General features: G+C 40.3%; 1 protein-coding gene and 1 long non-coding RNA gene across 3 annotated transcripts in view; both read left to right on the top strand.

The window, feature by feature from the left end:
• The window catches only part of doc2b (double C2-like domains, beta), a 178,465-nt gene that overhangs the window by 26,826 nt on the left and 126,692 nt on the right, over positions 1-24,947 (top strand). The gene's annotated exons all lie outside the window — the stretch shown is intronic.
• LOC102081735 (uncharacterized) lies at positions 12,471-23,672 on the top strand. The gene is made up of 4 exons (XR_001225143.3): positions 12,471-12,747; positions 12,891-12,974; positions 15,063-15,162; positions 22,980-23,672. It is a non-coding gene; the product is annotated as an uncharacterized LOC102081735 (long non-coding RNA).

Below are 24,947 nucleotides of genomic sequence, written 5' to 3'. Positions count from 1 at the left end.
TTAGTTTTGGATCTGCATAGCTGTAAGGTTAGGGCTGTGCTTCTTTCTGAGCTGTTCTTGCAGCGTGGCAGGGTGCATTGCTGCTGGAGGAGACTGTTGCCACTGGGAAGTGCCATTTGCTATTGAGCTTGGGTTAAGAAAAAGTTTGGGTAAGCAATACATGCAGAGAAGAGCCACTAGGATGAGGGATGTTCCGGTCTCTATTCAGATTACACGGCTGGCATGATAAAGGACACATGTGCTATGAATGAACTCATTTTCCCACTGAATAAATATTCAATTCAGTTCAATTCAATTTTCAACAGTCACCTCAAGGTGCTTTATATTGTAAGGCAGACCCTACAATAATGCGTACAGAGGAAAAACCCAACAATCATATGACCCCCTATGAGCAAGCACTTTGGCGGCAGTGGGAAGGAAAAACTCCCTTTTAACAGGAAGAAACCGGCAGAACCAGGCTCAGGGAGGGGCGGGGCCATCTGCTGTGACCGGTTGGGGTGAGAGAAGGAAAACAGGATAAAGACATGCTGTGGAAGAGAGACAGAAATTAATAACAAGTATGAATCAATGCAGAGAGGTCTATTAACACATAGTGAGTGAGAAAGGTGACTGGAAAGGAAAAACTCAGTGCATCATGGGAATCCCCCGGCAGCCTACGTCTATTGCAACATAACTAAAGGAGGATTCCGGGTCACCTGGTCCAGCACTAACTATATGCTTTAGCAAAAAAGAATGTTTTAAGCCTAATCTTGAAAGTAGAGATAGTGTCTGTCTCCCGAATCCAAACTGGGAGCTGGTTCCATAGAAGAGGGGCCTGAAGGGGGTTTTATATGTACAAATCTAGTACATATAAATGTGAGCTAAAGTTTGTTTTTATTGTTTCCATCTTATTTCTGTTATTTCCGTCCAGCTTTGGGTTTTAGAAATGATTCATCCATAGATGAATCTCTTTTCGAGGCATGTGTGTGTTGGCTTCTGTAAACTTGAGGAACCAATCACAAATGCAGGACAGTGCCTCAATATGTGGGACGTGGGGAAGAAGGGATAAAAATGCTGTGCAGTCCCGTGTAAATTTTGAAACCCGGTTGCCCTACCTGAACAGCAGAGCCTACGGTTTCCAAGGAGAATATGACATTGTACCAAATGATCATTCACTCCACCTGTCAGAGGTTTCAAAAGAAAATTCAAGTAAATTCACACAACAAGAGAGGCACGGTGTATTGGGAGCACTGGGACATTTCCCAGTGGGAACTTTGACGGGTGATATTATGTCAAACAGAAGTGAGTTGGCAGATCTGTCAGAATCTGAATGATGTTCCTGCCACAGCGTTCTTGGTGGACGACGACAAAAAAAAGGGATGTGCACATGCAGCTTCTGTCTCTCTTTGCCTCTTGGCCAGAAAGTATTTTCCACATATAATCTGAAATAACCACAAAAATGCTAAAGAAATAAATTTATACTGTTGTACTTTGTGTCAGTTTTATGAGCGTGTGAATCTTTTTTGACACTTTGTGTGTGAATATAAAAATACAGATTTTATAGTTTGTACCCGATCTGTGTCTCAGTCTCTGTGTCAGTGTCACACCTTGTAAATTTGTGAGCTGAGCCTTAACAGGTGATAACCCAAAACCAACCCCGTCCCAATACTTTGGGGAAAAATCAAAGTGGACTTTTACAGTGTGTCAGTTAGATTAAATGTTTCTTTGTTCCCTGATTCTCAAGAACAATTTATTAAACACAAAAATGACATTTTCTGATTGCCTAGGTTTTGGGTTTGTGTGAACATTCGTGATCTTGGCTGGTGTTTGTTTGTTTGTTTGTTTGTTTTTTGTAACCACGTGGACTTGGACTTGCAGGAAAAACACATTGCCAGCCAAATATGCAGAACAGGTGGCAAATGTATAGCTGGAGGTATTACTCGGCTGGTCTCCAGCCTTCCGTGTACGCATCTGCAATGGAGTGTAATCGAGGCACTCGACCTAATAGGGTTAAAAAGCTTAAAGGTATTGGCAATAATGTTGATATCACATAATATTGTAAATAACTGGCTTCATTTGTTGTTTAATGTACTTGAATAGTCAAAAAAGAAACTACACAAAGTAGAAGCAAAGTAAAAAAACAAAGCCGAAAAGCAAAGATGACTCAGGCTGATGTCACTTTTGTTCCTTTTTCCTCCAAAAGTTTCTACAGCGGATGTCATAAACTTCATTAAACTAGCTGCAATAGGGATTCAGAGACATTCTGATATAGCAACAGCCCTCATCAACACACAAAGTTAGTGTGAACAGAGTTGGCCTGAAAATTTAGCTTCAGTCCTCCTCTGCGTCACATTTCTATATCTAATAGTTCCAGGACCTGGAATTTCTGCGTCCTGTATACTGACCAAATAAATAAATAGCAGCTTTATTCCTGTCATAATAATGAAATGATAAGCATTGTCACCAGAGTCTCGGTGAACACACTCAGAGTGACAGACCAAAATGTTCTTATGAATGAGTGGACAGTCGTTAATGGTTTAATCAACAGCTGAATTTATGTAGGAGCTCACACTGTTTAAACTGGATCTCAGTGGATATTTGTTCTTGGCTGGTGAAGGACTTCAAGAGATTTAATAAAAAGGCAATGAGCAGAGTCTGTTCCTTCCCTTGTTGCATTCAGCGCTTGCCCCGAGGCACAAGCTTAGCAGCTGCCAAACCAGCAAATTACAAATCACTGCTTTCACGTGAAATCCTTGCAGCTCAGAGAACCTCTACCGCTCAGAAGCCTATACTTTAGATTATAGCGAGAACACTTCAAAAGCAGACACATGCACAGACACAAATTTGCTTTCCTGTGATCCCAGCAAATAGGAGAAGTCATTATCAGAGAGCCGTCACAAGGAAGAGTACGAGGATGAGAGTGAAGCTACAAAGAACTGAATGTGACTGCCAAAATAAAAAACACAGAGAAACTCACAAATTCAGTCACTTCTTGAGCTTTGAATCTCCACCACACATATACAGCGTCTGCAGTAGTGCAAATCATTTCATGCACACTACCCATCAGACATCACCAAGTTTTAAATAAAGTTCACTGAGTTTGAACAATGGTTTACCATGTGACACGTGGCAGCACTTCTGCTATAATTTTGTACGTATTGCATTATATTTCTTCACGTCAATATACGGGCCGCAAGTTGGGGTGACGTGGGCCACAAGTGGTCCCCTGGTCCCCTGTTGAGACTCCTGTTCTAGAAGAAAGTCAGCCATGATGGAAAATGCCTCAGGGTAGTTATTTGTGCATCTATTTTGAAGCTCCTACCTAAATGTGAATGAATAATCACTTCATCTTTGATGGTCACTGGAATTACATGTAAAGAATCACCAACAAGTCAAATCTTAACAAAAAACGCTTACAAAATGTTATGGCTTGGCCCCAAAATGTGATAATTACTGTGCATGTGGAACATTATATTTTCTTTAATGTTCTAATTAAGAGTGCGTGAACAATGTCCAGAACAAATTCCATGCTAATTCATGTTACAAGAAAAACAATAAGCACACTTACCTACATCTTCATCCTTCAGTAACAAGTAGATATGGCTTCTGTGAGACAATTCAGACAGTCGTGCATGTGCCAGTGCAACTAAACATATGAATCAATGCTCATTGTTGAGTGGCACATATCAGTTCTTTCAAAGCAATGGAAAGCAACACCCCAAGTATATTAAATCAGTTTACAAGCTCTGCAGCTTGACATGAATGACGTTAAAAATTGTGTTGTGAGATAGAATATAACATCTGTAATGTAATGTAGCATGCAATAACAACTGAATTGGCATGTATAGCAGTCCATGTGTTTAGAGCTTGAAAAAACTAGTCTTCTATAGGTTGGCAATTCCAAAGTTCAGCTGCTTTTTATTTTTAAGCTCTGAAGACTACCCCGACCTGGGTGACTGGGTACCTCCACACACATGGCATTGGTTATTAAGGGAATTCACTCAGACCTAGAAATGTAAATGTCAAGATACATCATCTGATTACCATTCACCAACCCCTTGGTAGCCACTTCCCCAAGCCCTGCCACGCCATAAAGATTGCTCAGCAAAGGTTTGAGGAAGACAGAAAAGAGCCAAAGGTGTGCACCTGATATACAAACTCCCCAGAACACAATCTCATTGAGGGGCTACAGATTGCACCAAAGCCAGCTTGATCTCTTGAGACTACAAGCCTCAGAACTGAACAGATAGGTGCCAGCGTGTTAGTGCCAGACACTGGTGCCACAAAAAATTGCCAGAGGTCTATTATCCCTGTCTCAGTGAGTCAGAAGTCTTTTGACAGCACGAGGGGGGCCTGCACAATATTTGTCTCTGATCGGTTTAAAAACATCAAACTTTTTGTGTGTGTGTGTCACTAGAAAGTAAACTGTGCTACAACTTTTAGAGATACCCACTTTAATGGTGTAACTTGTGTAAAGTTGGCAGTTGTAATAATAAAAAAAGAAAAGCAATTAAAATGACCAGTACGTCTCTGAACAGATCAATGAGAAGACATATTGATTTAAGATTTGGAGAAATGGCAACCCATTCTGAAGTACACTTTATTTTGTCACTTTTAAACAGATTAGCTCTTGAAGGCTCGACGAGCTCCTCGGTAAAGTGAAGGCCTGCCTCCCTCCACATGACTTTGAATGTCTGGCCTGGATCAGTTGTTACTTTGTCTCCTGCAGGTTGTACAAAATGCAACTTTTGACAGGAAAGAAATAGCATGTTCACATCACACCTGTACTCACCGCTCTATACCAGCTTGTAGTCCATTTCAAAATCTAGATAGTGAAAAAACTCCCTTTAACAGGAAGAAACCTCTGGCAGAACCAGGCTCAGGGTTGGGGCGGCTATGAGCCCTGACCAGTTGGGGATTAGGGGAGGAAGATGGGACAAAAGATACACTTTTGGAAGAGAGACAGAGATTAATGATAATGATTAAATGCAGAGTGTTGTATAAACACATACTCAGCAAAAAAGGTGAATGAAGGAGAAACAGTGCATAATGGGACCCCCCAGGCAGCCTCGGCCTATTACAGCATGACTAAAGAAGGATTTAGGGTCACCTGATCCACCCCTAACTATACGTTTTGTCAAAAAAGGAAAGTCTGAAGCCTTATCTTAAAAATAGAGAGGGTGTCTGTCTCTCGAATCCAAACTGGGAGCTGGTTCCACAGAAGAGGGGCCTGAAAGCTGAAGGTTCTGCCTCCCATTCTACTTTTAACACCCAAGGATCCCACAAGTAAGCCCCCAGTCTGAGAGCAACGTGCTCTATTGGGGTGATACAGTGCTATGAGGTCTTTAAGATAAATTGGGGCCTGATTATTCAAGACCTTGTATGTCAGGAGGAGGATTTTAAATTTGAGTCTAGATCGGGGTGTGCAACTCCAGGCCTCGAGGGCCGGTGTCCTGCAGGTTTTAGATGTGTCTTGAAGTTCTCCAGAGGCCTGGTAACGAACTAATCATGTGACTCAGGAGTGTTGACCCAGGGTGAACTCTAAAACCTGCAGGACACTGGCCCTCGAAGCCTGGAGTTGCCCACCCCTGGTTTAGATTTAACAGGGAGCCGATGAAGGGAAGCCAAAATGGGACACAAAGGCTCTCTCTTTCTAGTCCCTGTCAGTACTCTTGCTGGATCAAATAGAGGCTTTTAGGACAACCCGATAATAATGAATAAATATAATAGTTATAATAGTTGAGTCTAGAAGTTATAAATGCATGAACTAGTTTGTCAGCTTTATACTGAGATGGGATGTTTCTCATTTTAGAGATATTGCACAAAAGCCGAGGCGACAGATCCTTTTTGGTGGCGTCCCCTAAGATTTGGAACAACCTCACCCTTTCACATTAGAGCTTCGCAGTCACTCAATCATTTTAAATCCCTGTTTAAAAAAACAAACAAACAAGTCATGCTTGCCAGCTTTCAGTGCTGATGGAGCAGGATATCCTGGCTTTTATTGTGAAAACAGAGCTCATTTACTTCTTTTATTGTTTCATTTGATTTTGTTAAATCAATGTTTATGTTTTTATTGTGTGTTTTAGTGCACATTTATTGTTAATTTCAGATATATCCTGTGCAGCACTTCGCTGAGTTGATATAGTTTCAAACGTGATCTAGAAATAATCTTTGACTTGATTTTCCAGTGCTAATGCTAGATACTTGAAATACAGTGAAATCTGTGTAAACATGTCACTGAAACCCTGTAAATTACGTCGCACAAATGCAGCTTCAATTCAGGAAGCGAGGCCATTGTATCCACCGTTGCCCTCTGCGCTACGTGCTGTCAGAGATCGTATGTTGCGGCTGACGGCGTCTGTTTAGTGGAGATTCAATAAGGTGTGGCAGTGACGGCTTCATCTTCACTCTGTAGACTCGGTGAGAGGCACCACGAGTCAAACAGCACACTGCTCGCCTGCTCTCACAAATGTACAAAATGGATCCAGAGGATAAAAGCAATTAGAGGTTATTTTTTCTCTCTTCCTGGCTGTCTCTCATTTGCTCTCTTGTTCAGAGTGAAAGAATAATCTTTTCTTTGTGCAATCCCCTCCTGATTTCTCACTTTCTGGAAGATGAATTGTGCTAATAATTGGAATTGAAGTGCTGAAAATTCTAATGAGCCCCTGCATATATTTTGTTGCTCATGCTCATTTTTCATGGGCTAAAGCGCTTTTTTTCTTTCTTACATTAAGCCCGACCGGTCATTTTCAATTAATCCTGAGGCTCACTGTAATTGGCTTCCACACCCAGATTTTAAGAGTAAGAAAATCTATTATTTATTTGCTTTTCTCCCACCCTTCCCACTTGCAGCCTATCCTGCTTACTGCCAATAAAAAAGGCCTCCCGTGGCTTAATTTATTACAAGTGAGGTGAAGAAGCATTAGTAATCATGAGTCATGTCCCCATCTTTTCACCCCAACAGCTCTGCTGTCACTGTGCGGTCACCAACCACCAGGTTTTTAGGGCTAACATCCAATGTGAACTCAGGAGATTACCTGACTGACTAAAATAGTCTTCTGAGAAGACGTGAAATCAAGATTGAAAACCAGACAGCAGCCCTACTTCCTTGCAGGGAAATCTGCAAAATGTTTACCTCTGCAAAAAATGGGTAGAATCTGTGAAGCCCATTCATATTTCTTTGGAAGAACCCTACAGGCACAGGCATACCGTGCATTAAAAATAAACCTAAAAGCAAGCAATTAGATTCCATATGGAAGAAATTTTTATTACAGACAACACACGTGAAGAAGAAAATAGAATTCAGTAGGTGTATCTATGGAGAAAATCTAGTACAGCCCTGCAGAAACACTCAGCAGGCATTTTCCTGCTGGCTCATACAACACAGTGTCTGACCACAGACTCCTGCTGGCTAACATAATGTAATCCGTCTGTCTCCTCCTCTCCGCACACTCAAACCTCTTTGTCCCCCTCTATTTAATCAGAAAACAACTAAAACAACAGCCTCCCTTTATTTTTCACATCTCTGGGCACACGGTATGCACGCTCACACACCTGCTTCTCTTTCTTAAACCTCTGGTTAAGGATCACAGTGGATGGTTCCCAGTATAAAATCTAATCTGGTGGTTGGTATAGCAACAGGATGACAAGGTGTTTAAAATAAATTCTGTTCTTAGCCATCTTTGGTACCAGATGAGGCTTTTTTTTTTTTAAGTCACATCATCAACAGGTGCTGTGTTCTCTGAGGAAAATGATGGCAGACATCTTGCTGATCCTCAGACAGCAAAGGCAACTGAATCTTTGAGAGACACATCTGGACAGAGGTGGGTTTGTTTCCTGGATGGTGGACGCTGCTCCAAAGTTGTTCCCCACATGAACCAAATGCCATGTTGTGAAATGAGCTCCACTTTAATCAAATAAATTTTAAAAAACAAACAAACAACAAAAAAAACAGAGAAAACAACCTTAAAATCATTAAAAAAGTTAGTTTCAATAAAATAAATAAATGAATAAATCAGCCAGGGGCTACATTCTGAGATAATGGGAATTTTTGTTTATCTTAGAAGCACAGTTTGGGAATTTACAATTATGATGTTAATTTATCATAATTGTGTCCACGGATCTTAAAAGACTTCCCTCATGTTGAAACATGTCATGCCACTTTAAAGCCTTCTTGAAAGGCTTTAATTTCAGTTGTCACCAGGATAAAAAAAACCCAACAAAAACAAAAACAGCATGTATAGAACCCCCCCACCACCAACACCACCTCCTTTAATTTTTTGAAATTTGCCCTGACCTTTCATTGCTGTACATGCTGTTTCTCAGTATTGTGATGTTTTATGTTTTCTTACATTCCATATTGACAAAACGAACATCACAATGTATCAATATTTAACATTCCATACTCGTTACTTTACGTTTTATGCACATTTTGGACCAAAGGAAACTAAAATGAGTCTTTAATTGGTTCTTCTAATACAATTGTACTTAAACCCTTGTAAGGGAACAAAACCCTTCACTCCTGTTTCGGTTTCTTGTTGGCAAAATTCACTAAACTATATAGAAAAAAATACTTAACTATAACTAATGAAAACCCTTTACACTATGTTGTCACTGTGAACGTACTTTGTGTTGATTCAATACACCTTTTTATTAAAAAAATGTGTTCTTTTCTGTGAAGAGCAGCCCCACCAATCTGTCATGTGGCTCATAGCGATAACCTTTGCTATCTATGCAGCTACACTGAATGCTTATGTACAGATAACAACATACTTAAAATTATACTCCTACCATCATCTTTAGTGAATGAGAAGGCTACAGATTTCAAGTCTGTGTCCTTTAAGTGCCTTGACTCTATATTTTCTTGTCTTTAGTTTAGCATGGCAGGATGCTAACACTAATTAGCCCTACCTACATTGTATCCTATCCATTAGACTGATGGCAAAATCGTTTGCTTTCCAGCACCTCATTTTTATAGAGTGTCTGACTTAATAATAGGCATATCTGTTATCTTCGATGCATGCTTTTTTATGCACTGAAGGTCTTGCTGCTGCACTTCTTGTCTCTGGATGTCACGCTCCTGGCTCTCTGACCCAGCATTTTCAGTTTACATTTTGAGTTCTTAAGTTATTCCTTGAAATATGTTGAGTAATAGGATTATCATTTGGTTACCTTAAGTTTGGTCTAGTTGTGCTTCACTTAGGTCTTCTGTGTTAGTTTGTCATGTTTCTTGTCTTCTTGTTCATGTTGTCATGGTTGTGTTATCATGCCTATGCTGTTTCCTGTTTTATTTTGAAAGTCTGTCCTATGTCAGTGTAGTCGGCTTTGCTTCCTTTTCTCATTGAGTCAGATTAGCCTCAGCTGTTTCCCCATGTGTTTCCACTTCCCCTGATCACCTTCTGTGTGTTTACTTTTGTTTGTTGTCAGGTCATCTGTTGTTTCTTGCCGTGTTTCCAAGTTTAGTGTCCAGGTTTGTTCAGGTTCATGTCAGAGTTTTTCATGTTGTTTTTTTTAAGTTCTTCCACTTTAGGTTAATGTTTAGTTTTGCATCAGTTTGTCTTGCCTCTTGTTTGCACCTTGTTTTATATCAGCCTTATTAAACGGCTCGCCTTTTGTTAATATCAAGTTTTGTTCCACATTCTTTTGTGTCTGCATTTGGGTCTACTATTCACAATTCATGCAGTCTGCTTCGGCACACTGTTTGTGCAGACCCATACCATGAAACATAAATTGCTGCAGACAGAAATAACAATTTTCCTTTGACTAAAGTGGTCCCAGCTGAAATAAGACTTTGAACTAGTGATGCTGATTAAAGGTTAAAGGGATAATCAGTGTGGTTGCAGTGCATCCCAAGGGGAGCATGAATGTGAGTTTTCACAACAAGTCATCCAGATGTTATTCGATCCATCCATCCATTTCTTTCGATGCATCCAATTCAGGGTCATATCCCAGCTGTCACAGAGGCACACCTCTGGGTACACCCTCGAAAGGTCACCAGTCTGTCGCAGGCTAACACATAGTGATAGACAACCATTCACACCTACAGTCAATGTAGAATCACCAGTTAACCTAACCCCACTAACTGCATGTGTTTGGACTGTTTCAGAAAGCTGTCAACCAATCCATGGCACTAAAGCAGGGTTAGGGAACTTTAGTCCTCGAGAGCCGGTGTCCTGCAGGTTTTAGATCTCACCCTGTGTCACCACACCTGAATCAAATGATTAGTTCATTACCAGGCCTCTGGAGAACTTCAAGACATGTTGAGGAGGTGATTTAGCCATTTAAATCAGCTGTATTGGATCAAGGACACATCTAAAACCTGCAGGACACCGGCTCTCGAGGCCTGGAGTTCCCCACCCCTGCACTAAAGGAACGGTCCAAGTCATGGCGATCAATCCAGCTAATCCAGTTTGAACCAGTGGACTGGTCTAAAGACCAACAAACCTTCCAGTGTTACCAAACCTAAAGCCCCTTTGACAGGGCCAAAACCCTGTAATTATGAAACAGACTGATTCGTCAAAACAGTGTGCCACAAAAGTCATCCTTTTGTCTCAATAAATCTTCTTTAATGTGCTATGTGCCATACGCCTCCTGACTGAAATGTTAAAGGTACAGAGAACACAGCCATCTCTCTGGGTTAGAAATTGAGATGATTAATTAACTCTCTGATGTCTCCAAAGGAAGCTGTTTCAAGCTATCAGTGATGATATATTGGCGCATCTGAGCACCCTCAAATTCTGGTACAATCAAGCGTCTCAAACTGTGAGCTGAGCAGTAGTTCATTGCTAGCCAGAGGATTCAGTACTGCTGTACTGTCAGTTCTACGCTGATCGTTACCATAGACAGCGATGAGACCTGAGAGGCCTTTTAAACCTTACTGTACTGTATACTAACATCATCGTCATCAGTTTATCATGCTGTAAGTTATGTGTCACTCTGTAACACATGCTGCACGTGTGCTGCGAGGCGTGTGATCGAATAGGCCTGTGAACAGAATAAAAGCTCTAAAACAAAGTAAAGAACTATATTATCATGGACTGCATGGACTGATAAGCTGCATTTCATCACAGATGTAATGCATCACCTGAGCATGCTCAGGACCACCAATCAAACACACCAACCTTGTTTAAAGACCAACAGGTGCATGCTGATGGAGGTAACATGCTCAAGCTGGGATTTCTACATTTAATGAGATGCTGCCCTCAGTTGTGCATGTTTCTAGAAAAATGAGGAACACAGAGAGAACTTTTAAATGAGTCACGTATGGCTGTAACATAATTTAAAGAGCCAACTTTCAAGAAGATATAAAGTGTCTGGTGTATAAAGAAATTTAAGGAAATATTATTGGTTTGCCCTGAAAATGCCTCTTACCAGACACAGTGAGAGGTTTTAGTGTCCTATAGAGCTGTATCATCACTGTGTATAGCTTTTGGTGACTTTACTTTATGGTACACTAATAAATGTACCGACTTATATTTGGTATGAACCCTTTAAAGCCTGAACCATAAATTAATAGTTAAAAAATTCAATTTTTTTTATTGAACCTACTAACAAATTAAAAAATTGAAATTAAATATCAGTTTAATACATCTGGAGTTTTTGTGCAAAAATATTGCTCGTAGTTTGTCTTAAACAAAAACATATATGGGAGTTAGGTTAAAAAATAAAGTCACACTCACGTTGTAAATGTCTCAAAAACTTTGATGTCAACTAAGATACACGTGGCGTTACAGGGTTAAATTAGACAAAACTAGAATTAGGTTCTTTAATATACATAAGCGCACACAGGAAATCCCTAGCTAGACACTTTACAGCTAAATTAGCGACTAATTGGAAAGTGCATGCTGTTAGAGCTGTCGCAGCAGTGCCTGTGGCATGCAGAGAGAAGCCACTGGTTGTCTCTACACACTCTAGCACTGGTCTGCTAAATGGATAACTATGTTAGCCCAAGCGACAACCTCCAGAGCTGAAAGCTGAAGCTAGTAAGCTAGTAAGGAAATGTTAGCATGTTAGCTCTGCTAGCGACCACTGGAGGCTGACTCAAAATCCGAGTCATTTGATTCAAAATCATGTTTACAGCCTGGCATAACAATCATTTTCAGCCCCTATGGATAATTTCCCCGTTTATAACAACTCTAGTGGAGCTGAAGCTTTATTTATCTCATCATCCTGAATACTGGGGTTGTCGGTGTGGCCTCGTTAACTGACAAGTGTCCACACACAGGAAAATGTGGCTGATTAGTGTCTGCTAGGCCTCACCTTCACTAATTAGAGTCACTGCACTGGACCTTTTTGTGGTGTTTTTGCTGTGTGTAATATGTTTTGTCATTCAAGTATCAACAGGACACTGAAAATAAATCCTCTCATTTATTTTGTCGATTTTTTTTTCATCTGTAGCTTCCAGGCTTTTGAATTTGCAGATAACCTGCAATCACTGCTACTGTGGAAAAAAATAAGAAAAAATAAAAGGAAAACCCCCAAGTGACCACTTATTGGATGTTCATTTGCACACTTAAGAGTTAATTAATTTAGGAACTGTCCGTTTCAACAAGTTGAAGTGCTTTGATTTCTTTTTTCACATTTTTTCTTTGCTCGTTGTCGCTTGTGATTTCAGTTTTCTGAGCAGATGAAAGCAGTGTAGGTTGGTACTGAGGCAGTGTTGGTTTGGATGATTGGAGGGCTAAAAGAACAGCATTTCTTCAGGGAATAGCTTGTGTGAGCATGCAAGCTTGGGAACAGGAACCAGATTCCCTTCTTCAGATTGTGGCAGTATGTACAAATTGAAGTTCAATGACTGACAGTAAAAACAGGAGGTCAAGGGCCAATCAAACGATCGCAGGAAAGGGTATTTCTATGCTTTCATTTGTCCAGAATCTCTCGCTGCTATATGCTTGTATTTTTTTTTTTAACAGGAAAGCACGACAAATGAAAAGACTCCCCTTTCACGTTTTATTTAAAAGGGTCCTTGAGGAGAAAACACAGCCTGCTGTTTGGAGGTATGTGCTTTGCAGAATGTTTATAAGAGGTTGGAGGAAAAAAAATCAAGATGTTTAGCCTTGCTATTGACTGGGTTCATCTCATTGTTCAGTTAGAAGTCATTTACGCAGCTCCTGCTTTTGTTAAAAAAGCGGGGGAGCAGGTCAGCGAGAAAATGAAACACTAATTTTCAAAAGAAAATCAGCGTTTTTATCTGGTTTTATCTCAGTTGATGCAGTCTTAGAAAAAAAATCCTGCACTGACCAACAAGATAAGCGTACTTACCGTGACAATGATAGATAGATACATAGATAGAATTTTAGATTAGCCACCCCTTATTCACAAAATATAATTAGTACTGTTATTTTGAATAAACTCATGAATGAATTTCTGTCCTTGACATTTTAGTGCTGAATGTGCGTCATTCTATTTCCATTTGCTTCCAAGTCCCAGTGTAGCAGCATTGCAGAAGATTCGTCCAATTATCTGCAGCCAAACTTAGATGGGCAAGGGCCAATCAAATAATCAGTGTGAAGAACCCTTGTCCACATTAATTTTGCCTGAGGATCTCACCTGAGGGCTATTGCTTTTTCAACATGAGAGCCTCTCTGAAGGGGCCCTGAGAGATGGAGTCATCCTGGTTGATGGGTTCTTTGAGGAGTGATGGAGAGATGTGGCTGGTCTGTCAGTACAGCACTTGTGGTCGTGTTTGTTTGCATTGTTTCAGTCAGTCAAATTATATATTTAGATCCTGACATTTTACCATCCATACGCCCATCAGTGGAGAGTACCATTGGGCTATTAAGCCACAACATTTAAACCACAGATGGTAAGTGAATAGTGGCTTAGGAGGTAGCGTAGGCCTGATCTATGACCACAGTAAACACTTTCCTGACAAGCTAGTGGTCTCAATCACTCGTTTCGAGACTTACTGGAAACAACATGGTGTTCATTTTTTGGTCCTTAGTAGAGTCAAAAACAGAGCTGAACTTATGACTGACAAGTAGCTACTGTGGGAGCATGCAGTGCGCTCTGTTTTGTCAGTCAGATCCATTGCTTGCTTGAAAGCTCCACTTTCAAATTCTGCACAATACAAAGCACTCAGAATGGGAGTTCAGTAACTGAGGAGTGATGTCACAGTGGCTGTGTCCATCTTACATATAAATGGTCTGTAAAGGACAGCTTGAGGAACCCAGTAAATTCATTACCCTGGTCTACAAATCCAGTTGCCCATTAACAAGATGGGGTTGTGTAAGTTTGCATTCACAGAGGCCTTTACACGTGAATCACAGGTGCCAAAAGGATCCACTATCAACATGTAGTTATGTTAGAACTGATGATGTCTTAAAGCTGAACACAGCATTAATGCAGCACTTACTTGTTTAGTACAATGAGGATGAGCCAAACCATTGTAAGATGTGGATTCTTTCTTGTCATTTATGGGCTCTTGGTTGGTCTTGGTTGCAGACTTTAACGTTAGTGTTGTGTTCACCGAGTGACGCTTAAGTTGGAAAAACAACTGCAATGCTCAGAGCTTTGCATGGAGGACAAAAAAAAGCACAAAAAAAAGTCAAAAGGAAAATTTTGTGCAAAAAGGGCAAAGAGCTGGAGTTTGATAAGCACAACTGTACAAACCCTGATTTAAGGGGGAAAAATAACCCATTTCAAACAGAAAATAGCTGTAGTAATCGCAGTGTCAGACAGTCAGGAAATGCAGCGAAATTGCAGTACAGTGTTTGTCAGGACTACCTGTCTTCAGGTCCCTGCTTTAAAGCGGTTGTCCAGGTAAGTCGAAAACAGCAGCGGAAAAGCTTTTGACATCCTTATACAAACATGTCTGATAATTGTTTGAATAATCTGTGTGTTCACGAGGACCAAGACGTCACTGCTTCTGGTTGTAACATCCATGGAAGCAGAAGGGTGCACTCAGACCAGGTGTAAACATGTTTTTGAAAAGCCAGCCATCAGTGACATGAATTACTTGTGTAATTATCTCTGCGGCCTACACCGCAATGTGCAAAGTGTCGCTAAAAGCCATGTTTACTGTATAAGCCTTATTGTTGCATTGTAGCTAACATTATTAAAGAGGACCTGTTATCTTTCTCAAGGTGCCTTCCTTGTAGTTTCCTTTTTGGTGAACTAGATGGTGGGATGACAAAGAACACCAAGCATGCACCTGAGGAGTGAGTTACAGCAGCACTAAATGAGGTGGGACAGAAAAACACACCTGCAAATTTTGTCACAAGCTTGGATACACATACGTCTCATATTTAGTAGGAAAATGACCTAGAATTTGTCAAAGTAATCTCAGAGTTTCAAACTGGAGGAACAGCTAAAAGTCACAGAAACTTGAGGTTTTCTTCTCACACCTCAAATATCCATACCACTCTACAAGATTGGGAAATAACAGCATAACACACAGTGCAGATTGAAATTATTGTAGCAGAGGGAGCAACGCACCACCTCATGTTATCTTATGGGAAAGCAGAAGGAGTTTGTGGTGCAACACGTTGCTGCAACACTGGAGAAAATAAAGCTGAACAAGTCTAGATGAGAAGGTGTCTGGGGAACATGCTCAGCACATGCTGTCCATTCTTCAGCGACAAGTGAAAGTGATATTTGAAGCTGTCAGTCATGTCAGTTAACAGTAGTATGCTTGCTAATGTTGGCAGACACATTACAAGTGACAGACATGGCACGCAGAGAAACTTGAATTATAAGCTGTGGGAGAATTTTACAACAGCAGGGATGGTGCAATCTCTGCTGTTCTTCTGGGGGGGGGGGCTTTGAAACCTTATTTTGGGGGAAAGTGAGCAAACATGTTGAGCAGTTTTGTCAGAGCTGATTGGAGAGCCTGTACATGCAGTGAATTTGGATATTGCTTCTCACATAAGCGTCTGCAGGTGTGTCAGGATGGCTGATGAGAGGTGACATGCTTCCAGGATTCTGACTACAGTCATTTGTGCTATATATACACACAATTGTTGCTTCCAAACGCTCTTGTTTAATTTTTATGTAATCCTCACAATTAGTATTTGGTCTGTTTCTTACTTGATATTTACTCTCCTTGCCCTGTTAGCATGATTCTGCTCTAAACATTAACAATGTTAGCAATGCAATACATGTAAATGACTGCATTCCACATAAAAGCACACATACAGCACAACAAAAATCAGTAACACTTAACTTGGACATGACATGGCTGTATTTTCACCACTATAATCTAATAAAAACATTAAAGTTAGTTAGTAAGGCTACGTCCACACAACCCTGGATAAACTTGAAAACGGCGTTTTCGTCTGAAAACGCTCCGCGTCCACACTATCGTTTTCAGTCGTTTTCACAGAGCTGTGCGTCCACATTGAAACAGCTGAAAACGTTTACGTTCCAGTACTGTGCATGCGTGAAACGCAAGATGATTTGACCTGCCTCATTTCTGTCTGCTGTTTATTTACTTTCCTGCTCTTTGAAACGTCGCAGCAAAAGTTTTTTAAATGGACTAACAATGAGGCGGAGTTGTTGCTGCGAGTATCACAAAAGTACAAAGTTGCAAAAGTGAGAGAGAATTAAAGAATTTGAAGGAAAGCTATCTGGAGCATGTACAAACTGATACTAATCTTTAATAGGGCTGTCAAAATTGAGCGCAAACAAAACAACTGCTGTGTAATTGCCCTCCGCTATCTTAGTTTATTTGGTCACATGACTGCATCACATGACTAAAATGTGTTTTCCTTGACCGAAAACGCCGTCTCAGTGTGGACGGAAGGCCAAAATGGAGAGAAAAAGATGTGTTTTCAAACGAAAACGTATTAGTGTGGACATGGCCTAAAAGAGCAGCTAACTAGATCTCACAGGCCTAGAGGTCAATCAGTGATCCCTAGCGTACCTAGATGCAAGGGAAAAGTGTGTATTCCTCACCTCTTAGGCGAGTGGTCTGTCTGCGTAATTGATTGAAAGTCGCAGTCATGCAGGCCTAGAGGCTGGTGAGTTATCCCCAGTGATCTCACCCCCCTGGGAAATATGTTCTCCACTTAAGGGGATAAAAGTTTCGCCTTGTGAAATGTGTTGGTCTCAGCGGTGAGGCTCAACTTTTACTTTGAAGCCAAGTGGTCTCAGTTTGCTTTTCACCTTTCACAGTTTTGCTGCCGCTCGGCTAGCAGTCTCCATGCAAACAATAGGTGACCACTGCCAACCTGCTAGAAACCAATGCGAAGAGGCTTTCCTTGCAGCATCACATACCTCATTGCAACCAGTTTCAACTAGTGTCTGCCTGCAAGCTCAAGCAGCCATTCTCCAACAGACTTGGATTTTTCCCTAGCGACCAGTGGTTGCTAGGGGTGGTCCACTTGGGCCATAGCTCAGTTACTTGGAAAGTCAGTTTTAGTGATGCTTGATTGATAACCACTTGCTACCCAACCTATACTGACATGCTGTAAGATATTTATTTTTCACAACTATAATGAATTCTTTCACACTATTGTCACCCTTTAAAGTGTCGTAAGTATCACAATAATAAATGCTGCATCAGTGACTGATTTTGAATCTTGGCACAGATTATGGTGATGGTCTCATCTGAAGGTTAGGCCAGAGCCAGATTCACAGTTCTCTAAATAAAGTCTTATTTGGTTTTCTGATTAAGTCATAGCTGCAATCAAAATTTATTGTCAGTCCATTTTATAAATGAAGCTCTGGGACTTCCTTGCCATTCCTTTCACTGACAGGTCTAATGAGCAGTGAAGCAGACATAATTATCAATATGCAAATTGATATCGGGCCAGTGAGTTTGCACCCACACCAACAAAGGCAGAGATTCATAAAATGCAACTGTGTGTATTCACGGCTTCATAAATCTGATTGAAAGAATGCGAAAGCGACAATTGCTATGAGAACATCTGGTGCAATTACCTGCCTCATCAGCAAAGACAAACTCATTTTTAGACAAGCCCAGTGTTTCCGTATTCCATCCGACTTCACCAAATTGTCATCTGTTTAACATACAGACCTGATCAAGAACCAGAGAGAGGCCACTCTCATCCGCTGTCTGTATACATCAAAGCCCGATGTGCCATCTGTTATTTTAGTATATCGCTAAAGGATTATGTAAACACCAAGAAAATGAAGAAAACTGGTGTAAGATTGGCAAAACTCAAAATGTTCAGGGTCAGAATTTTATTAAATCTACATCTGTAAAATCTCTGCTGAATATGTCTTTATCCACCTGTGCTTTCATGGTAGAAACACAACAAGTGTTTTGTCTTTATTGTCTTCTTATCTGCCTACTTCTATTCCAACTACTTTGCTGGAACTATTTAAAACAAATCAGTGGCTACAGACTGTGTGTCTGTCTCAGTGTTTTTAACAGCTTCAAATTAGACAGTATCAACAATGCAGAGCCTCCATTTTTAGTTAATACTACAATGTAATCAGAATTTCCATTATACTGATTATTACAGACTATTGCAGGCCTTTAAAAACACCTACACAGCTATAACCAGACTAAAAGGAAGGGATGGTTTTAACTAATAAGGCCGATCACACAAGCTGGCATATTTACTCAGTTTCTTTTATTTCTAAATTCTTTTTTTCCTCCAAAGCAACACATAGATGCACTACACGAAGACTAAATCATCTCACAGTAAAAATGTATAAATGCAACTGAAACTACTTTGAACTGTTTTGACAGAAAGAATGAAAAGCAGCCAGTCAACATAAAAACGATCCACAGACTTTGAACCCCAGGTGACATTATAGTAGCTTTATGGGCTGATGACTCCGTTTGAGCACAGACACGAGATTTATGTTACATTTTGGCTGAATGAATGAGCCACAAAAGGCATATCCACCAGGGGAAAGAGCACTCCTAACATCCATTAGCAGACTAGATGGCTAATTAGCAGCTAGTCAGCAGTGGCACATCGTCCCTTGGCTTGTAAGTTCCAGTTAGCAGCACAGGTGCTAATAAGCCCATGTGCTAGAAGACATTTTGACATGTCATCGCAGGAAAACCACAGGTGTAACTAATAACACAGATAATGGCTGCATGCACTCCATTTAGGTTAACTAATTACAAGGTCCTGTCGCTGTGCATGCTGAGTGTGGCTGTGTGCGGTCGCTCGTGATATGTATTCTGCCTATATGGTCGAACAGTCAAAGAAATGAGCTCCTCTGTATTTTTCCTAAACACTTTTCATTGACCACACTGGAAGACACCATGAGGTCATGGAAAGATGTGAAGGAAAAACAATAATTATGTAAGAAAAGACAAACATGGTGTCAGTGCAATCTGACTGCACTTACACCGGGATACTTATTATGCAACGGTGGACGTAGTTGATGCGCTTCTGGTTACATTTTCCACTACATTTTTGATGCTTCGTCCTGTGCATTCTCTCCGTGTTATTTCTTACAGAAAATGTAAATGGCTACAACACGGTGAAAAATATGAGTGAGTTTCAGGATGAATAAATACAGCAGCAAAGTGAAGTAAATACAGGGGCACACCTGTTAGTCCCATGGCCACAGGTGTATAAAATCAAGCACCTAGCCATGCAGTATGCATTTGGAAAGAGTGGATCGTCCTAAAAAGCCCAAAACATAGTTACGGGCAGATCAGGTGACCCTGAACCATCCTTTAGTCACACTGTAACAGGCCTAGGCTGCTAGAAGCTGATGCACCTCTTATTCACTCTCTGTTTATACACCATTTAATCATTATTAATGAAATTTAAAGCTCCGGCTCTCTCCCATGTGTCTTTTGTCCTGTCTCTTTCTGCTCTCTTCTCATTCCCCTCACCCCCAACTGGTCACAGCAGATGGCTTCCCCTCTCTGCTCGGTTCTACTGGAGATTTCCTCCTGTTAAAAGGGAGTTTTTCCTTCCTACTGTCACAAACTGGTTACTCACAGGTGGTCATCTGATTGTTGAGGTTTTCTCTCAGCCTGTAATATTGTAGAGTACAATATAAAGTGCCTTGAGGTGACAGTTTGTGATGTGGTGCTATATAAATAAGACTCAACTGAATTGAAATTAGGCATGTTATTGTAATAGGACGGCTCCATGTTATTATATCCCATGATCAGCTGTAACTGGTATTATCAAGAAGTGTTGAGGAACCACAGCAACTCAATAACCGCAGAGGTCCAAACCTCCTCTGGTATTAATATCAGCACATAAACTGTGCTCCAGGAGCTTCATAGCATGGGTTACAATGCCCGAGCAGCTCCTAGAGGTCTGATATGGAGGTGGTCCAGCTCTTTTGTTCCAAGTTGTTACAACTCTGAGTAGTTGCTCACCCTCCAGTCCACTCATACTTTGTCTTCTTCTTCCTAAAGTCTTTGAAGTCAAGTTAATGATAATCCCAAAGGCCAGGAATACAGCCATGCTGTATGATGACAAACCGAGTTATGTTACAGTGCTGACTTCACTTTGATCATGTCAATGTCGCTTTCTCAATCCAGGACATCAAACACTGTCACATACTTCTGTGGCTGCAGATACACAAAAACTCTTTTGGTCTTGACCTGTCACGTTTGACAGTGTTGGACACTGAGGGGTACCAGTCATCTTTTAAAGTGAGACAAAGCCCTCTGTGATGAGCTTCATTTTCACTTGTTAGTTTGTATCCTTTGCTCTTTTTTTCACTTTCTGCCACTGGTTAAGTTTAGGGACGAAAAGATTCCAGACAAGAATATGTTTTTTGGCTAAAATGTGATAAATGACAAAATTAAATATACTATATATGTATACTATATATATATACTGGGAAAACTTGGGTTTCCCAAGCATTTAAATGGTCTTCTAGAAGTTTACTTCTATTCTGCCCATTACTGCTTTCGTTCTGCTGTGTAAATATGATGATACAAGGTTTTTCCCACATGATAACTAAATGGGCTGGAGCAATAATTTCTGTCTCTGAATATATCTGAACTTTTAACTGCGAAGTCATTTTTAAGTCATCATGTTTTTATACCTTCTTGCCAGTCATAGTGATGGCCTAAGGAGTTCTATCTTGGAGTTTTTCATATTTCAAGGATGAACTGTGCAGTGTTTCTGGACTTAACTCAGTTTGGTAGCTTACAATTAAATTAGATGTGGATGTAAACTGCAACTGGCCTGTAAATGCAAGAATTGCAAGGCCGTAATGATACCTTGATGGATTCGCTAATGTTAAATCACTGAAAGCTACTCTGACACAACAAAACAGCCATTTCAAATGAACTTTTGAGTTTTTGTCACATTTTGAGTGTCTTCTGTCATCACACACAAATGCCCGTTTTGACATTAAAAACACATTCACTCATGTTCCAACACATTGCTCTTGCGATCACGTTGCAGAGAACGACAAGGTCACACAAAGATAAGCTTGTCCTCTGAGCATACGTTTTATCGCCCTCCTCCCTTAATTTGCCTCCCAATTAAAAGAATGCATCCAGCGGCCTGCTCAGTGTACCATGACATGTTTTGCTATTCAACCTGGGGATAAGCGCAAAATCACTCAAGTCGTGTCTGACAGCAGGTTATCGATCTGGAGGCAATTTTATTCCCCCATCAGGAGAAACTAACACCCACCTAATACACCGTGTGACCTACTCCTATCGGCCTGCAAATCTGTAATCCGCTGGATGGCTGGCTCGGGGTAGAACACAGTCGAGATGTGAAAGCGATGTTTGGCATTTTGTCGTTACCGCTGCAGGGCTGATACACTTTGGAGCTTCATTCGTTCATGAATCTCTGCTCCTCTTCAAATTCAATCGCTGGAACATGCAACGAGCTGTCAAAGGATACCTACTGTACACACAGACATGCACACAAACAACGCTCTGCTTCCTGAATCTACACTCCCACACCATAAATTCTGTGGGCAGTTTCCTGATATCAGATTTTTTTTTGTCCTGTGGACCTTCTGACGATGACAGTCATGTGATTTCGATTTGCTTTGAAACTATTTTTACTTGAAGCTTCTTTAATAGCTGATGTGGGCTTTTGCATTCACTGACTGTCCATTGGACTGGAAAATGTGCAAACAACCTCCACAAGTTCAAATACTGCTCAGCAAAGAAGTGAGAGCATCTAAATTTGAATCGTCTAAACATTAAAAAAAGCTCCCATCGCGTGGTTTGCTTTGTTTTCCCTTTCTTTTCACTGGCCGGTTATGTTTGGACATCCACAAATATTTGGATATTTGGGCAAAGATAGTAGTTTTTGGTTAAAATACATCCCCATCAAATAAAGCCTTTACATCCTGAAAAGACAACCTGTGACAGAACGGAAATATCTGACACCCTGCGAATGAGATCAAAATGCAATCTTTGCAAATCCTAGAAGCATTTTCAGAGCAGGAATGGCTATGGTCCAAAGTATTTTACACTTGTTGGTGAAAGAAGGCACGTCTGACGCTCACAGCTGGTTAGGACAGATTTACTAATTATAACAGCAGTGTTTTTGTTTTATTTTAGGCCTGGTAGCTGCTAGCTGTTAAAACACAATGATGCAGTAACTAGCCTGCGGGTGATCTTCACGCTGGCATAATGGCAGAAAATTACATCATCTATTTTGAGTGAAAGAGAGGCTTTTCAGTCTTTTCTGAAGATGGTCATCTCAAAGGAAAACACAAGGCGCCACAGTGGGCCAGCTTTGGCTTTTTGGCAACCAATGCTCATTTAAAATGTGAAACAATTATCTAGCTGATCTGGTTGCAGACCTGTAAGTCACCCTTTCTCTGCTGTCTTAAAATGTGCATCAACAAGATAGATGTCTCTGTGCTGCGGTGAGATAGACCACACATTATAAGAAGGAGGATGGCTATAAAGATTGTATAGATGTGTTGCAGAATGTTACTGGTAGTGAGTCACATTGTCACTTAATTATTAACCGGCTGCAGCTACTCCAGTGTGCAGCTGCCAGAGTTTTAGTTAAAAGAGAAGAAAAGAAACTAAATGTGACATTCTAACACGTGTACTGAGGTCATTACATTGACTTCCAGCTAGTTTTATAATTGATTTTAAATTTTTAATGCTCCTCTTTAAGGTCCTGCATGCCCAGGCGCTCTCTAGCATGTTTTTGAGCTCTGAACCACCTTAAACCCTCAGGTCATCGGGCCATCTGGTTAATACTCAGGTCTCTGCAGATACTGGCGAAGCTGATTTGACCTTTTCTGCTCCACAATGCTGAACAAAATGGGATCATACTAAGTGTGCAACAAAGTTTCAACACAAAGTAAAAACATTCCCGTTGCTGCCGTGCTGTTTTAGTGGTCCAGTTCTTAGTTTTAATTTGAATTTTTCTTTATTATTTCGGTTTTTATTGATTTTACTGGACAATTAATCCTAATTATTGTATCTTGTACTCATTTTATCTTGTAATTAATGTCTTTTCCATCCTGCTGTTACCTTTTTGGAATTTTTTATGATGATTGGTTGTTATTTGTTTAATAGATTTACCTTTATATGCATCTTCTGATTTAGTTTTACATCATCTATGTAAATCTGTGGTAGCTTATGTTTTGTGCAGCATGCTGTGCTTCCACCAAGCATTAAATGGGCTATATAAAGAATGTTTTGCTTACTTGCTAGACTTTTGTGATTTCCATTTAGCTAAGCTGTTAACGAGCAGTGTGTACAGCACAGTGTTTAATAGGAGGACTGCTCAGGAACAGTCCTTCTCTGAAGAAACAAAAACATGATATGTTAAGAGGACTAAAATGCAGACTCAGACAGTTTGAAAAAGAAGCTTTTAGTGAACTGAAAGCAAAGTTCAAAAGGGACGCACCAAAGTTTTCCAAAATAAAAAGAACATGTGAAGCAGGGTTTGCGTTTCAAAGCAGGATTTCATCGTATTCAGGTAACTTAATGCCTGTACTAGGAAGCCAGTTCACTTCGACCATGTATCGCTAGGGCTGTGCGATGATGCATATTGTGGTATGGGTCCAATATCGAGTAAATTCAGAGCTAGTATTGCTGACACCAATACCGACACTTTGAACTTACAAAGGCAGCTTATGTTGGGGAGTCTGTCGTGAGTCATCATCAATTTGTATTTGAGTGACTGTTAAATGACTGATTTGTGTTTTTAAGATGGGTGTAATTTAAATGTGCCTATCTTTGAATGACACCTGGGTCTGTTGTTTAAGTGTGCTATAAGCTATAGATAAAATACATGTGACAGTCAACACAAAAGGTTCCGACAGTTTTCATAGTGCATGTCTGAGATATGTCTTTTCAGTTCCAAAAAATAAATAAATAAAATATTAATAATAATAATACTAACAGATTTCAGTTGGCTACATATTAAACTTAGGGAAAAAAAGTATCGATTCTATTGGACTAGTTTTGATCTGATACTAATACAGTGTATTAGTATCACCGTGGTAACTTATGGTTCAGACTGAGGAGCTTGGACAGAAAGGTGTCTGTCCTTTTTAGTCCAGACACTTTTCTCTCCAAGCTCCTGAGACTACGATGACCAGGATGACTGAGAACCTTCACACATGGTTCAGACCTAACCCTGAAGGCAATGTTCAAGATTAGAGGTTAACATGTAGTACTAACCAGCTGGTTTCTGGTAACAGTGTTACGTTCATGGAAGATTCTTCGTACCTTTGATACAGATACTCATCATTTCCCTGATGAGTGTCTGTACTAAATATAGATTCTTAGACGTAACTTCATTCCTCGATTCAAATTCTGCAGTGTTACAGATCTGTAAGCATTAACAAACCTGTTTAGAAAAGTAAGGACATTTGTGTGGATGAATGGGATGTCATCCCACAGCAGTGTGTGACCAGCATGAGGAGAAGGTGCCATGCTTTTGTGGCTCTGTATGGTTCTTCCATGGTTTGTTACATGAAAAATTGTTAAATGTTTTTAATTGAACTCATTTTTAACAGTTTTGTTAAAGATGTTTTTTTTTCTTCAGACTAATTGTGAAATCAAATAAACTACAGCAGACAAGAGTCAGTGCAGAATAAGCTGTTTGGCATTGACAGAGAAGATTTGG

The sequence above is a fragment of the Oreochromis niloticus genome, linkage group LG10, assembly GCF_001858045.2.
Source record: "Oreochromis niloticus isolate F11D_XX linkage group LG10, O_niloticus_UMD_NMBU, whole genome shotgun sequence".
NCBI lineage: Eukaryota > Metazoa > Chordata > Actinopteri > Cichliformes > Cichlidae > Oreochromis > Oreochromis niloticus.
This window is presented reverse-complemented; position numbering and strand designations above follow the sequence as displayed.